This window comes from Oncorhynchus tshawytscha, linkage group LG27, assembly GCF_018296145.1.
Source record: "Oncorhynchus tshawytscha isolate Ot180627B linkage group LG27, Otsh_v2.0, whole genome shotgun sequence".
NCBI lineage: Eukaryota > Metazoa > Chordata > Actinopteri > Salmoniformes > Salmonidae > Oncorhynchus > Oncorhynchus tshawytscha.
In genome coordinates, this window is record NC_056455.1 from 185,971 (window position 1) to 201,890 (window position 15,920).

Consider the following 15,920-nt stretch of genomic DNA (forward strand, 5'->3'; position numbering starts at 1 on the left):
TGTTAGTTAGATTACTTGTTGGTTATTACTGCATTGTCGGAACTAGTATATATGTGTATGTGACAAATAAAATTTGATTTGATTTCCTATATCCTGAACAGTCACTGGTGGGATGCAGCCCTGTTATATCCTGAACAGACACTGGTGGGATGCAGCCCTGTTATATCCTGTACAGTCACTGGTGGGATGCAGCCCTCATATCCTGAACAGATGCACTGGTGGGATGCAGCCCTGTTATATCCTGAACAGTCACTGGTGGGATGCAGCCCTGTTATATCCTGTTATACAGACACTGGTGGGATGCAGCCCTGTTATATCCTGAACAGTCACTGGTGGGATGCAGCCCTGTTATATCCTGAACAGTCACTGGTGGGATGCAGCCCTGTTATATCCTGAACAGTCACTGGTGGGATGCAGCCCTCTTATATCCTGAACAGTCACTGGTGGGATGCAGCCCTGTTATATCCTGAACAGTCACTGGTGGGATGCAGCCCTGTTATATCCTGAACAGTCACTGGTGGGATGCAGCCCTGTTATATCCTGAACAGTCACTGGTGGGATGCAGCCCTGTTATATCCTGAACAGACACTGGTGGGATGCAGCCCTGTTATATCCTGAACAGTCACTGGTGGGATGCAGCCCTGTTATATCCTGAACAGTCACTGGTGGGATGCAGCCCTGTTATATCCTGAACAGTCACTGGTGGGATGCAGCCCTGTTATATCCTGAACAGTCACTGGTGGGATGCAGCCCTGTTATATCCTGAACAGTCACTGGTGGGATGCAGCCCTGTTATATCCTGAACAGTCACTGGTGGGATGCAGCCCTGTTATATCCTGAACAGTCACTGGTGGGATGCAGCCCTGTTATATCCTGAACAGACACTGGTGGGATGCAGCCCTGTTATATCCTGAACAGTCACTGGTGGGATGCAGCCCTGTTATATCCTGAACAGACACTGGTGGGATGCAGCCCTCTTATATCCTGAACAGTCACTGGTGGGATGCAGCCCTCTTATATCCTGAACAGTCACTGGTGGGATGCAGTCCTCCTATATCCTGTACAGTCACTGGTGGGATGCAGTCCTCCTATATCCTGTACAGTCACTGGTGGGATGCAGTCCTCCTATATCCTGAACAGTCACTGGTGGGATGCAGCCCTGTTATATCCTGAACAGTCACTGGTGGGATGCAGCCCTGTTATATCCTGAACAGTCACTGGTGGGATGCAGCCCTGTTATATCCTGAACAGTCACTGGTGGGATGCAGCCTGTTATATCCTGGACACTGGTGGGATATATCCTGAACAGTCACTGGTGGGATGCAGCCCTGTTATATCCTGAACAGTCACTGGTGGGATGCAGCCCTGTTATATCCTGAACAGACACTGGTGGGATGCAGCCCTGTTATATCCTGAACAGTCACTGGTGGGATGCAGCCCTGTTATATCCTGAACAGTCACTGGTGGGATGCAGCCCTGTTATATCCTGAACAGTCACTGGTGGGATGCAGCCCTGTTATATCCCCTGAACAGTCACTGGTGGGATGCAGCCCTGTTATATCCTGAACAGTCACTGGTGGGATGCAGCCCTGTTATATCCTGAACAGTCACTGGTGGGATGCAGCCCTGTTATATCCTGAACAGTCACTGGTGGGATGCAGCCCTGTTATATCCTGAACAGTCACTGGTGGGATGCAGCCCTGTTATATCCTGAACAGTCACTGGTGGGATGCAGCCCTGTTATATCCTGAACAGTCACTGGTGGGATGCAGCCCTGTTATATCCTGAACAGTCACTGGTGGGATGCAGCCCTGTTATATCCTGAACAGTCACTGGTGGGATGCAGCCCTGTTATATCCTGAACAGTCACTGGTGGGATGCAGCCCTGTTATATCCTGAACAGTCACTGGTGGGATGCAGCCCTGTTATATCCTGAACAGTCACTGGTGGGATGCAGCCCTGTTATATCCTGAACAGTCACTGGTGGGATGCAGCCCTGTTATATCCTGAACAGTCACTGGTGGGATGTAGCCCTGTTATATCCTGTACAGTCACTGGTGGGATGCAGCCCTGTTATATCCTGAACAGTCACTGGTGGGATGCAGCCCTCATCCTGAACAGTCACTGGTGGGATGCAGCCCTGTTATATCCTGAACAGTCACTGGTGGGATGCAGCCCTGTTATATCCTGAACAGTCACTGGTGGGATGCAGCCCTCTTATATCCTGAACAGTCACTGGTGGGATGCAGCCCTGTTATATCCTGAACAGTCACTGGTGGGATGCAGCCCTGTTATATCCTGAACAGTCACTGGTGGGATGCAGCCCTGTTATATCCTGAACAGTCACTGGTGGGATGCAGCCCTGTTATATCCTGAACAGTCACTGGTGGGATGCAGCCCTGTTATATCCTGAACAGTCACTGGTGGGATGCAGCCCTGTTATATCCTGAACAGTCACTGGTGGGATGCAGCCCTGTTATATCCTGAACAGTCACTGGTGGGATGCAGCCCTGTTATATCCTGAACAGTCACTGGTGGGATGCAGCCCTGTTATATCCTGAACAGTCACTGGTGGGATGCAGCCCTGTTATATCCTGAACAGACACTGGTGGGATGCAGCCCTGTTATATCCTGAACAGTCACTGGTGGGATGCAGCCCTCTTATATCCTGAACAGTCACTGGTGGGATGCAGCCCTGTTATATCCTGAACAGTCACTGGTGGGATGCAGCCCTCTTATATCCTGAACAGTCACTGGTGGGATGCAGCCCTGTTATATCCTGAACAGTCACTGGTGGGATGCAGCCCTGTTATATCCTGAACAGTCACTGGTGGGATGCAGCCCTCTTATATCCTGAACAGTCACTGGTGGGATGCAGCCCTGTTATATCCTGAACAGTCACTGGTGGGATGCAGCCCTGTTATATCCTGAACAGTCACTGGTGGGATGCAGCCCTCTTATATCCTGAACAGTCACTGGTGGGATGCAGCCCTGTTATATCCTGAACAGTCACTGGTGGGATGCAGCCCTGTTATATCCTGAACAGTCACTGGTGGGATGCAGCCCTGTTATATCCTGAACAGTCACTGGTGGGATGCAGCCCTGTTATATCCTGAACAGTCACTGGTGGGATGCAGCCCTCTTATATCCTGAACAGTCACTGGTGGGATGCAGCCCTGTTATATCCTGAACAGTCACTGGTGGGATGCAGCCCTCTTATATCCTGAACAGACACTGGTGGGATGCAGCCCTGTTATATCCTGAACAGTCACTGGTGGGATACAGCCCTGTTATATCCTGAACAGTCACTGGTGGGATGCAGCCCTCTTATATCCTGAACAGACACTGGTGGGATGCAGCCCTGTTATATCCTGAACAGTCACTGGTGGGATGCAGCCCTGTTATATCCTGAACAGTCACTGGTGGGATGCAGCCCTGTTATATCCTGAACAGTCACTGGTGGGATGCAGCCCTGTTATATCCTGTGACACTGGTGGGATGCAGCCCTCCTATATCCTGTACAGTCACTGGTGGGATGCAGCCCTGTTATATCCTGAACAGTCACTGGTGGGATGCAGCCCTCCTATATCCTGAACAGTCACTGGTGGGATGCAGCCCTCTTATATCCTGAACAGTCACTGGTGGGATGCAGCCCTGTTATATCCTGAAGACACTGGTGGGATGCAGCCCTGGTACAGTCACTGGTGGGATGCAGCCCTGTTATATCCTGAACAGTCACTGGTGGGATGCAGCCCTGTTATATCCTGAACAGTCACTGGTGGGATGCAGCCCTGTTATATCCTGAACAGTCACTGGTGGGATGCAGCCCTGTTATATCCTGAACAGTCACTGGTGGGATGCAGCCCTGTTATATCCTGAACAGTCACTGGTGGGATGCAGCCCTGTTATATCCTGAACAGTCACTGGTGGGATGCAGCCCTGTTATATCCTGAACAGTCACTGGTGGGATGCAGTCCTCCTATATCCTGAACAGTCACTGGTGGGATGCAGCCCTGTTATATCCTGTACAGTCACTGGTGGGATGCAGCCCTGTTATATCCTGAACAGTCACTGGTGGGATGCAGCCCTGTTATATCCTGAACAGTCACTGGTGGGATGCAGCCCTGTTATATCCTGAACAGTCACTGGTGGGATGCAGCCCTGTTATATCCTGAACAGTCACTGGTGGGATGCAGCCCTGTTATATCCTGAACAGTCACTGGTGGGATGCAGCCTCTTATATCCTGAACAGTCACTGGTGGGATGCAGCCCTGTTATATCCTGAACAGTCACTGGTGGGATGCAGCCCTGTTATATCCTGCAGTCACTGGTGGGATGCAGCCCTGTTATATCCTGAACAGTCACTGGTGGGATGCAGCCCTGTTATATCCTGAACAGTCACTGGTGGGATGCAGCCCTGTTATATCCTGAACAGTCACTGGTGGGATGCAGCCCTGTTATATCCTGAACAGTCACTGGTGGGATGCAGCCCTGTTATATCCTGAACAGTCACTGGTGGGATGCAGCCTGTTATATCCTGAACAGTCACTGGTGGGATGCAGCCCTGTTATATCCTGAACAGACACTGGTGGGATGCAGCCCTCCCTGAACAGTCACTGGTGGGATGCAGCCCTGTTATATCCTGAACAGTCACTGGTGGGATGCAGCCCTGTTATATCCTGAACAGTCACTGGTGGGATGCAGCCCTGTTATATCCTGAACAGTCACTGGTGGGATGCAGCCCTGTTCACTGGTGGGATGCAGCCCTGTTATATCCTGAACAGTCACTGGTGGGATGCAGCCCTGTTATATCCTGAACAGTCACTGGTGGGATGCAGCCCTGTTATATCCTGAACAGTCACTGGTGGGATGCAGCCCTGTTATATCCTGAACAGTCACTGGTGGGATGCAGCCCTGTTATATCCTGAACAGTCACTGGTGGGATGCAGCCCTGTTATATCCTGAACAGTCACTGGTGGGATGCAGCCCTGTTATATCCTGAACAGTCACTGGTGGGATGCAGCCCTGTTATATCCTGAACAGTCACTGGTGGGATGCAGCCCTGTTATATCCTGAACAGTCACTGGTGGGATGCAGCCCTGTTATATCCTGAACAGTCACTGGTGGGATGCAGCCCTGTTATATCCTGAACAGTCACTGGTGGGATGCAGCCCTGTTATATCCTGAACAGTCACTGGTGGGATGCAGCCCTGTTATATCCTGAACAGTCACTGGTGGGATGCAGCCCTGTTATATCCTGAACAGTCACTGGTGGGATGCAGCCCTGTTATATCCTGAACAGTCACTGGTGGGATGCAGCCCTGTTATATCCTGAACAGTCACTGGTGGGATGCAGCCCTGTTATATCCTGAACAGTCACTGGTGGGATGCAGCCCTGTTATATCCTGAACAGTCACTGGTGGGATGCAGCCACTGTTATATCCTGAACAGTCACTGGTGGGATGCAGCCCTGTTATATCCTGAACAGTCACTGGTGGGATATCCTGAACAGCCACTGGTGGGATGCAGCCCTGAACAGTCACTGGTGGGATGCAGCCCTGTTATATCCTGAACAGTCACTGGTGGGATGCAGCCCTGTTATATCCTGAACAGTCACTGGTGGGATGCAGCCCTGTTATATCCTGAACAGTCACTGGTGGGATGCAGCCCTGTTATATCCTGAACAGTCACTGGTGGGATGCAGCCCTGTTATATCCTGAACAGTCACTGGTGGGATGCAGCCCTGTTATATCCTGAACAGTCACTGGTGGGATGCAGCCCTGTTATATCCTGAACAGTCACTGGTGGGATGCAGCCCTGTTATATCCTGAACAGTCACTGGTGGGATGCAGCCCTGTTATATCCTGAACAGTCACTGGTGGGATGCAGCCCTGTTATATCCTGAACAGTCACTGGTGGGATGCCTCTTATATCCTGCCCTGGAACAGTCACTGGTGGGATGCAGCCCTGTTATATCCTGAACAGTCACTGGTGGGATGCAGCCCTGTTATATCCTGAACAGTCACTGGTGGGATGCAGCCCTGTTATATCCTGAACAGTCACTGGTGGGATGCAGCCCTGTTATATCCTGAACAGTCACTGGTGGGATGCAGCCCTGTTATATCCTGAACAGTCACTGGTGGGATGCAGCCCTGTTATATCCTGAACAGTCACTGGTGGGATGCAGCCCTGTTATATCCTGAACAGTCACTGGTGGGATGCAGCCCTGTTATATCCTGAACAGTCACTGGTGGGATGCAGCCCTGTTATATCCTGAACAGTCACTGGTGGGATGCAGCCCTGTTATATCCTGAACAGTCACTGGTGGGATGCAGCCCTGTTATATCCTGAACAGACACTGGTGGGATGCAGCCCTGTTATATCCTGAACAGACACTGGTGGGATGCAGCCCTGTTATATCCTGAACAGTCACTGGTGGGATGCAGCCCTGTTATATCCTGAACAGACACTGGTGGGATGCAGCCCTGAACAGACACTGGTGGGATGCAGCCCTGTTATATCCTGAACAGTCACTGGTGGGATGCAGCCCTGTTATATCACAGTGGTGGGATGCAGCCCTCTTATATCCTGAACAGACACTGGTGGGATGCAGCCCTGTTATATCCTGAACAGTCACTGGTGGGATGCAGCCCTGTTATATCCTGAACAGTCACTGGTGGGATGCAGCCCTCATATCCTGAACAGACACTGGTGGGATGCAGCCCTGTTATATCCTGAACAGACACTGGTGGGATGTAGCCCTCATATCCTGAACAGACACTGGTGGGATGCAGCCCTGTTATATCCTGAACAGTCACTGGTGGGATGCAGTCCTCTTTCCAGATATCCATCAGATTTTTTAAAGACTTAACTTTTGAGACCTTTCACTTTTGATTAAGTTAAGTGAATTTAAATACATTCATCAAGCTGTGGCCCATCATGAAACTCCTTGCCCAAGCTATAAGACAAACAAGCCCATGACACTCTCTCCCTGAATGTAGTCCCTTTGACAAATATAAAAACAGCCCCCCCCCACCCCCCCTCATAAATAATCAACTTTTGTGCAAGCAGAAGCTGTGAGACAAACATAGACAGGTGGATATTTATCTACTCTTCGCTATAGAGTAGCTCCTCCTCATCAGCCCAGACACAGCCATCTGATGGCCGCTGTATTCCCACATTAATCTCCCCAGTCTCCACACACCACAGCCTTCTGATGGCCGCTGTATTCCCACTTAATCTCCCCAGTCTCCACACACCACAGCCTTCTGATGGCCGCTGTATTCCCTCTTAATCTCCCCAGTCTCCACACACCACAGCCTTCTGATGGCCGCTGTATTCCCTCTTAATCTCCCCAGTCTCCACACACCACTGACTTCTGATGGCAAACGCTGTATTCCCTCTTAATCTCCCCAGTCTCCACACACCACAGCCTTCTGATGGCCGCTGTATTCCCTCTTTATCTCCCCAGTCTCCACACACCACAGCCTTCTGATGGCCGCTGTATTCCCTCTTAATCTCCCCAGTCTCCACACACCACAGCCTTCTGATGGCCGCTGTATTCCCACTTAATCTCCCCAGTCTCCACACACCACTGCCGTGCCGGGTTGTCAGAAGAGGCTGTAACACATACATCACACATTTATTGATTGTTACGTCAGAACTGCCCAAAGTCAGTTAAGTCAATCTAGCCACGCTAGGAAGGAAGTCAGTCACTTTCAACCGCAAAACGATCATTCACTCTAGATTAGGTCTCTCCAACCCTGTCCCTAGAGAGCTACCCTCCTGTGGGTTTTCACTTCAACCCTGTCCCTAGAGAGCTACCCTCCTGTGGGTTTTCACTTCAACCCTGTCCCTGGAGAGCTACCCTCCTGTACGTTTTTTGTCCAAACCCCATTTGTAACTAATCTGATTAAGTTTATCAACTAGCTAATAATTAGAATCAGATGCGCTAGATTTGGGTTGGAGTGAAAACCTCCAGGATGGTAGCTTTCCAGGAACAGAGCTAGATCGTGTCAATACACAACTCATTTAGTAATGATCATAGTATTACCATAATACAACTTAGCACTGACCTATCACAACGTACTGTGAGTCTCCAGAGAAGGCACAGTCCCACATCCAGCCTCGAGACGTCTCACCAGGGTTGTTACTCCATGCTCAACTCCGTCAGAGAGTAGTTAGACATCCTCCTCTTACACGTCTGGTCTGCCGAGCAGGTCGCCGGCAGCCTGTTGGGAAAAACACAGTTAAGTCACATAAAAAAAAACGTACTATACAAGACGTGCAATCAAATCTGACTACTACAGATTAGTATAGGTTGCATTATGCACACATTCCTTAAAAGAGGTGTGCGAGTTGTACTCACGTAGAATCACGGCTGAATTTGCAGCGGCCGGAGTAGTGCTCATTAGCAGGGATCTTGGTTTTGGGCAGGGCTGTGTTACCTCGTCACCCATCCCTCTTGCCAGGTTCAACACGTAACAGTTTCCCTGTGAGGTGGAGCGAGATCACAATTACTACACTGAACAAAAATAGAAACATTCAACAATTTCAAAGATTTTACTGACTTACAGTTCATATAAGGAAATCAGCCAATTGAAATACATTCATTAGGCCCTAATCTATGGATGTCACATGACTGGGAATATAGACATGCATCTGTTGGTCAGATATACCTTTAGAAAAAAAGTAGAGCCGTGGATCAGAAAACCAGTCAATATCTGGTGTGACCACCATTTGCCTCATGTAGCGTGACACATCTCCTTCACAGAGTTGATCAGGCTGTTGATTGTGGCCTGTGGCATTTTGTTCCACTCCTCTTCAATGGCTGTGTGAAGTTGCTGGATATTGGCGGGAACTGGAACACGTTGTCGTACATGTCGATCCAGAGAATCCCAAACATGCTAATTGGGTGACATGTATGGTGAGTATGCAGGCCATGGAAGAACTGGGACATTTTCAGCTTCCAGGAATTGTGTACAGATCCTTGCAACATGGGGCCGTGCATTATCATGCTGAAACATGAGGTGGAGGCAGATGAATGTCATGAATATGGGCCTCAGGATCTCGTCACGATCTCTCTGAATTGAAATTGCCTGTGATAAAATGCAATTGTGTTCTTGTCCGTAGTTTAAGCCTGCTCATACTATAACCCCACTGCCAACATAGGGCACTCTTTTCACAACGTTGACATCAGCAAACCGCTTTCCCACACAACGCCATACACGCGGTCTGCCATCTGCCCGGTACTGTTGAAACCGGGATTCATCCATGAAGAGCACACTTCTCCAGCATGCCAGTGGCCATCGAAGGTGAGCATTTTCTCACTGAAGTTGGTTACGACGCCAATCTGCAGTCAGGTCAAGACACTGGTAAGGATTATGACAATGCAGATGAGACAGTTTCGGAGTTTGTGCAAACCCACAGTTTCATCAGCTGTCTGGGTGGCTGTTCTCAGATGATCCCGCAGGTGAAGAAGCCGGACGTGGAGGCCCTGGGCTGGTGTGGTTACACGTGGTCTGCAGTTGTGAGGCTGGTTGGATGTACTGCCAAATTCTCTACAACGATGTTGGAGGCAGCTTATGATAGAGGAATTAATATTAAATTCTCTGACAACAGCTTTGGTGGATATTCCTGCAGTCAGAATGCCAATTGCATGCTCCCTCAACTTGAGACACTTGTAGCATTGTGTTGTGTGACAAAACTGCACATTTTAGAGTGGCCTTTTATTGTCCCCCAGCACAAGGTGCACCTGTGGAATGATTATGCTGTTTAATCAGCTTCTTGATATGACACAACAGGGATGTAAACATAATTGGGCACAACATTTGAGAGAAATAAGCTTTTTGTGCATATGGATTTAAAAAAAAATTCAGCTCATGAAACCAACACTGTGCATATATATTTATGTTCAGTGTATATTATGTATTAGAGTGTAGAGTCCAGTATAAAATAATTCACTTGTTAAGCATACTGACCGAGCTATTGACTGCTGCCATGTATGTGGCGTCAGGGTCGATGTGGACCGAGTTGATGGACACTTCTGGTTCAGGAATAAGCTGCTCATTGTGATCGGTCTTCAGATCCCAGATGAGGATCACACTGCTCTGGTCCCCCACGATCAAGTCAGCCTGGAAAATGCACAAGCCCGATTGAGAATCAATTAGATACAATAGACAGAGTTTAAAGAAAGTTAGGATTAGCCTAGGTGTTTATCAACAGTTAACAGTACAACACTCACAGTCCAGTAACAGTGCTCCCTCTAGTGGTGGCATATATCAAATCACTTTTGCAGTCCAAAAGACACACCCAGGCTAACGTTAGTTAGCTAATTAATTTGCTAGCTATCATACAGTAGGCATATATTAATAATCATATATTTAATGTAAGTAGACATGCACTCATAATTGAATGTGGAGCATATAAAGCACCCACAAGCCACCGGTGGCTGAAAACACAATCATCGCAGGTTGAACGAGTGACGGGATAGGGTGTGTCTTATATGTGTTTGGACCGCAGCCACTGACTTACCTGGTTGGGATGAAGACACACACACAGTTGATGGGAGCATTGACCTGAAAGATCCGCTGGCATTGCAGGTTCCTTGACCTTGGACCAGAGCAATGTTCAGCTTGGTGAGAATGCCATAACATGCCCCACAGGCAGGCAGACAGTATTATCAACAGTACCTCAGGTCCCAGATGCGAGCCATGCAGTCCTCTCCTCCTGTGTACATCCAGCAATCCAGCCCACTGACGCAGTCATAGTTTATGACCGGGGTTGGGTTATTGGAGTTTAAAATCACACATACGGATGTGTTGGTAACCTTCGGAACAGAACAAAAGACACAGTCAAGCCCACATTAATTATGATAATTGAATGTATGGTTTTGCATAATTGATTTCTGAACAAACCTGCAGCTGCAATCATACTTCTGTCAGGAGTAACTGAGGGAGTTCACTTGCTGAAAGTACTGGTTAAGAATATAATTAAAGGTTGCTAGCTATAATCAAATCAAATCAAATTTTATTTGTCACATACACATGGTTAGCAGATGTTAATGCGAGTGTAGCGAAATGCTTGTGCTTCTAGTTCCGACAATGCAGTAATAACGAACAAGTAATCTAACTAACAATTCCAAAAAACTACTGTCTTATACACAGTGTAAGGGGATAAAGAATATGTACATAAGGATATATGAATGAGTGATGGTACAGAGCAGCATAGGCAAGATACAGTAGATGATATCGAGTACAGTATATACATATGAGATGAGTATGTAAACCAAGTGGCATAGTTAAAGTGGCTAGTGATACATGTATTACATAAGGATGCAGTCGATGATATAGAGTACAGTATATACGTATGCATATGAGATGAATAATGTAGGGTAAGTAACATTATATAAGGTAGCATTGTTTAAAGTAGCTAGTGATATATTTACATAATTTCCCATCAATTCCCATTATTAAAGTGGCTGGAGTAGAGTCAGTGTCATTGACAGTGTGTTGGCAGTAGCCACTCAATGTTAGTGGTGGCTGTTTAACAGTCTGATGGCCTTGAGATAGAAGCTGTTTTTCAGTCTCTCGGTCCCAGCTTTGATGCACCTGTACTGACCTCGCCTTCTGGATGACAGCGGGGTGAACAGGCAGTGGCTCGGGTGGTTGATGTCCTTGATGATCTTTATGGCCTTCCTGTAGCATCCGGTGGTGTAGGTGTCCTGGAGGGCAGGTAGTTTGCCCCGGTGATGCGTTGTGCAGACCTCACTACCCTCTGGAGAGCCTTACGGTTGAGGGCGGTGCAGTTGCCATACCAGGCGGTGATACAGCCCGCCAGGATGCTCTCGATTGTGCATCTGTAGAAGTTTGTGAGTGCTTTTGGTGACAAGCCGAATTTCTTCAGCCTCCTGAGGTTGAAGAGGCGCTGCTGCGCCTTCTTCACGATGCTGTCTGTGTGAGTGCTGTCTGTGATGATTTAAAACGATGTTCCATCGGATGGGGGGTGTTCCCTCTGCTGTTTCCTGAAGTCCACAATCATCTCCTTAGTTTTGTTGACGTTGAGTGTGAGGTTATTTTCCTGACACCACACTCCGAGGGCCCTCACCTCCTCCCTGTAGGCCGTCTCGTCGTTGTTGGTAATCAAGCCTACCACTGTTGTGTCGTCCGCAAACTTGATGATTGAGTTGGAGGCGTGCGTGGCCACGCAGTCGTGGGTGAACAGGGAGTACAGGAGAGGGCTCAGAACGCACCCTTGTGGGGCCCCAGTGTTGAGGATCAGCGGGGAGGTGATGTTGTTGCCTACCCTCACCACCTGGGGGCGGCCCGTCAGGAAGTCCAGTACCCAGTTGCACAGGGCGGGGTCGAGACAAAGGGTCTCGAGCTTGATGACGAGCTTGGAGGGTACTATGGTGTTGAATGCCGAGCTGTAGTCGATGAACAGCATTCTCACATAGGTATTCCTCTTGTCCAGATGGGTTAGGGCAGTGTGCAGTGTGGTTGAGATTGCATCGTCTGTGGACCTATTTGGGCGGTAAGCGAATTGGAGTGGGTCTAGGGTGTCAGGTAGGGTGGAGGTGATATGGTCCTTGACTAGTCTCTCAAAGCACTTCATGATGACTGATGTGAGTGCTACGGGCGGTAGTCGTTTAGCTCAGTTACCTTAGCTTTCTTGGGAACAGGAACAATGGTGGCCCTCTTGAAGCATGTGGGAACAGCAGACTGGTATAGGGATTGATTGAATATGTCCGTAAACACACCGGCCAGCTGGTCTGCGCATGCTCTGAGGGTGCGGCTGGGGATGCCGTCTGGGCCTGCAGCCTTGCGAGGGTTAACACGTTTAAATGTCTTACTCACTTCGGCTGCAGTGAAGGAGAGACCGCATGTTTTCGTTGCAGGCCGTGTCAGTGGCACTGTATTGTCCTCGAAGCGGGCAAAAAAGTTATTTAGTCTGCCTGGGAGCAAGACATCCTGGTCCGTGACTGGGCTGGGTTTCTTCCTGTAGTCCATGATTGACTGTAGACCCTGCCACATGCCTCTTGTGTCTGAGCCGTTGAATTGAGATTCTACTTTGTCTCTGTACTGGCGCTTAGCTTGTTTGATAGCCTTGCGGAGGGAATAGCTGCACTGTTTGTATTCAGTCATGTTACCAGACACCTTGCCCTGATTAAAAGCAGTGGTTCGCGCCTTCAGTTTCACACGAATGCTGCCATCAATCCACGGTTTCTGGTTAGGGAATGTTTTAATCGTTGTTATGGGAACGACATCTTCAACGCACGTTCTAATGAACTCGCACACCGAATCAGCGTATTCGTCAATGTTGTTCTCTGATGCAATACGAAACATCTCCCAGTCCACGTGATGGAAGCAGTCTTGGAGTGTGGAGTCAGCTTGGTCAGACCAGCGTTGGACAGACCTCAGCATGGGAGCTTCTTGTTTTAGTTTCTGTCTGTAGGCAGGGATCAACAAAATGGAGTCGTGGTCAGCTTTTCCGAAAGGGGGGCGGGGCAGGGCCTTATATGCGTCGCGGAAGTTAGAGTAACAATGATCCAGGGTCTTTCCACCCCTGGTTGCGCAATCGATATGCTGATAAAATTTAGGGAGTCTTGTTTTCAGATTAGCCTTGTTAAAATCCCCAGCTACAATGAATGCAGCCTCCGGATAAATAGTTTCCAGTTTGCAGAGAGTTAAATAAAGTTCGTTCAGAGCCATCGATGTGTCTGCTTGGGGGGGGATATATACGGCTGTGATTATAATTGAAGAGAATTCTCTTGGTAGATAATGCGGTCTACATTTGATTGTGAGGAATTCTAAATCAGGTGAACAGAAGGATGAGTTCCTGTATGTTTCTTTCATCACACCATGTCACGTTAGTCATAAGGCATACGCCCCCGCCCCTCTTCTTACCAGAAAGATGTTTGTTTCTGTCCGCGCGATGCGTGGAGAAACCCGCTGGCTGCACCGCTTCGGATAGCGTCTCTCCAGTGAGCCATGTTTCCGTGAAGCAGAGAACGTTACAGTCTCTGATGTCCCTCTGGAATGCTACCCTTGCTCGGATTTCATCAACCTTGTTGTCAAGAGACTGGACATTGGCAAGAAGAATGCTAGGGAGTGGTGCACGGTGTGCCCGTCTCCGGAGTCTGACCAGAAGACCGATCATTGTGCAACAACATACATATTAAAAGGTAGCTAGCTATAGTCATTGTGACACAACATCCCTATGAGCAAAATACATATTTTAAAAGTATTGTGCTCACTGGGATGTTCACAAAAATTTCTCCAGGAGTTGGAGACTTTGGAGCACTTTCTAAGTTGTTACAACAACAGCTGGTCTAGAAACGAAATGAAGGCTTAATCTGCAAGAAAGGTCTTGATAAATTCGTGTGAAGCAAGTGAAGGTAAGGATACCGAATCTTGGTGCTGGACTGTCCTGGTGCAGATGCCGCTGTGGGCCTGCCAGAACCGCACTGTGTGGTCATATCCAGCGGTAGCCAGAATCAACGGGTCGCTACACACTGTCCCCTGGCCCTGGTTCACATTCATGCTTGAGTGCAGGTATGTTGTCACTGTAAAACGAGCGGTAAACAGCATAAAATATTAGAGGCATTGAAGAGAAATAATGCTAGCGAACAATAACTTTCTATCACTGTTACTTAACGTTAGCTAACAGGTATTTATAATGTCAACAACTCGCCAGACGTTAGCCTAGCTAGCTTGTTTAGCTCTGGTCCATGCGCACGCGTTGGATATTGCGCGTCGACGAGAGCTACATTTAGTTTTTCTCCAGCACAGTAGTAAAATCTTTACCTTGATGAGTTTCTAAAGTATATTAAAGCAAATAATTTACCATTTAACGTACAAGAGCGCAGAGACAACTCGTATTGCTGTCGCGCGATGGACCACAGAAAAGTTAGCTATGCTAGCTAGTCGGCTTGTCAATTTAGTTTAAACCATTTGGTGGCATGGTCCAGATGACAGTCACACAAATTGTGTCCAAATAGCACCAATGAAAATATATTATCTTACCTCCAAGATGTGTAGTATTTTAATGACAAACGTTATGTAAAGATTACCCTTGCATGTGTTATTTCCGGAAATACTAAAGGGCGTCAAATAGATCCCCACTACAACAAGTACTGTACAATAAGTTCCGGATTCAAATATTTTTTGGGGTACCGGCTAGGTTCTTCAGTCACTGGTGGTGGCAAATATGTTCTACTGTGGTGGCGGTTGTTTTTTTTTCTACTTCTTCTATAGTATTATGGCAGTCCGCAAACATACTGTAACGACCCTGGGTGGAAATCGACTCTACCGCACGAGAATGATTTTGCGGCACTGTCGATAGCGCGCCGGACTTCGGGCTAGAAGGTCGAGGGCTCGTGACCTGCTCCCTGCCTGTTTCATTACGTTGGTGTCAGAAGTGATCGGACCTTGCATCCACGACAGTGCGTGTGCCAGTCCGGTGAGCGCGTTCCTGTACGACGTAGAGCCGCAAGCTAGCGCAATGACGTGCTCTTTCAAAGGAGGGAGTAGTGTAACGACCCTGGGTTTATAACCGCCGAAATCGACCCTGCCGCACGAGCATGTTTTTGCGGCACAATCGATTGCGCACCGGACCTCGGGCTCGAAGGTCAAGGGTTCGAGACCTGCTCCCTGCTGTTTCATTACAATACGTTATAGGTGCAATGCAGCCACCTTCCATGTGGGGTGAAAACGGAGGAACTTAAAGGCATTTGCACGCAGTGGTTGAAAAGGTACCCAATTGTCATAATTGAGTAAAAGTAAAGATACCTTTATAGAAAATGACTCCAGTAAAAGTGAAAATCACCCAGTAAAATACTACGTGAGTAACCGTCTAAAAGTATTTGGTTTGAAATATACTTCAGTATTAAAAGTATAAATAATTTCACATGCCTTCTTGAT

General features: G+C 48.3%; 1 pseudogene; it reads right to left on the reverse strand.

The window, feature by feature from the left end:
• Nucleotides 1-6,617: 6,617 nt before the first annotated feature.
• Nucleotides 6,618-15,570, reverse strand: LOC112258960 (annotated as a pseudogene).
• Nucleotides 15,571-15,920: the final 350 nt, after the last annotated feature.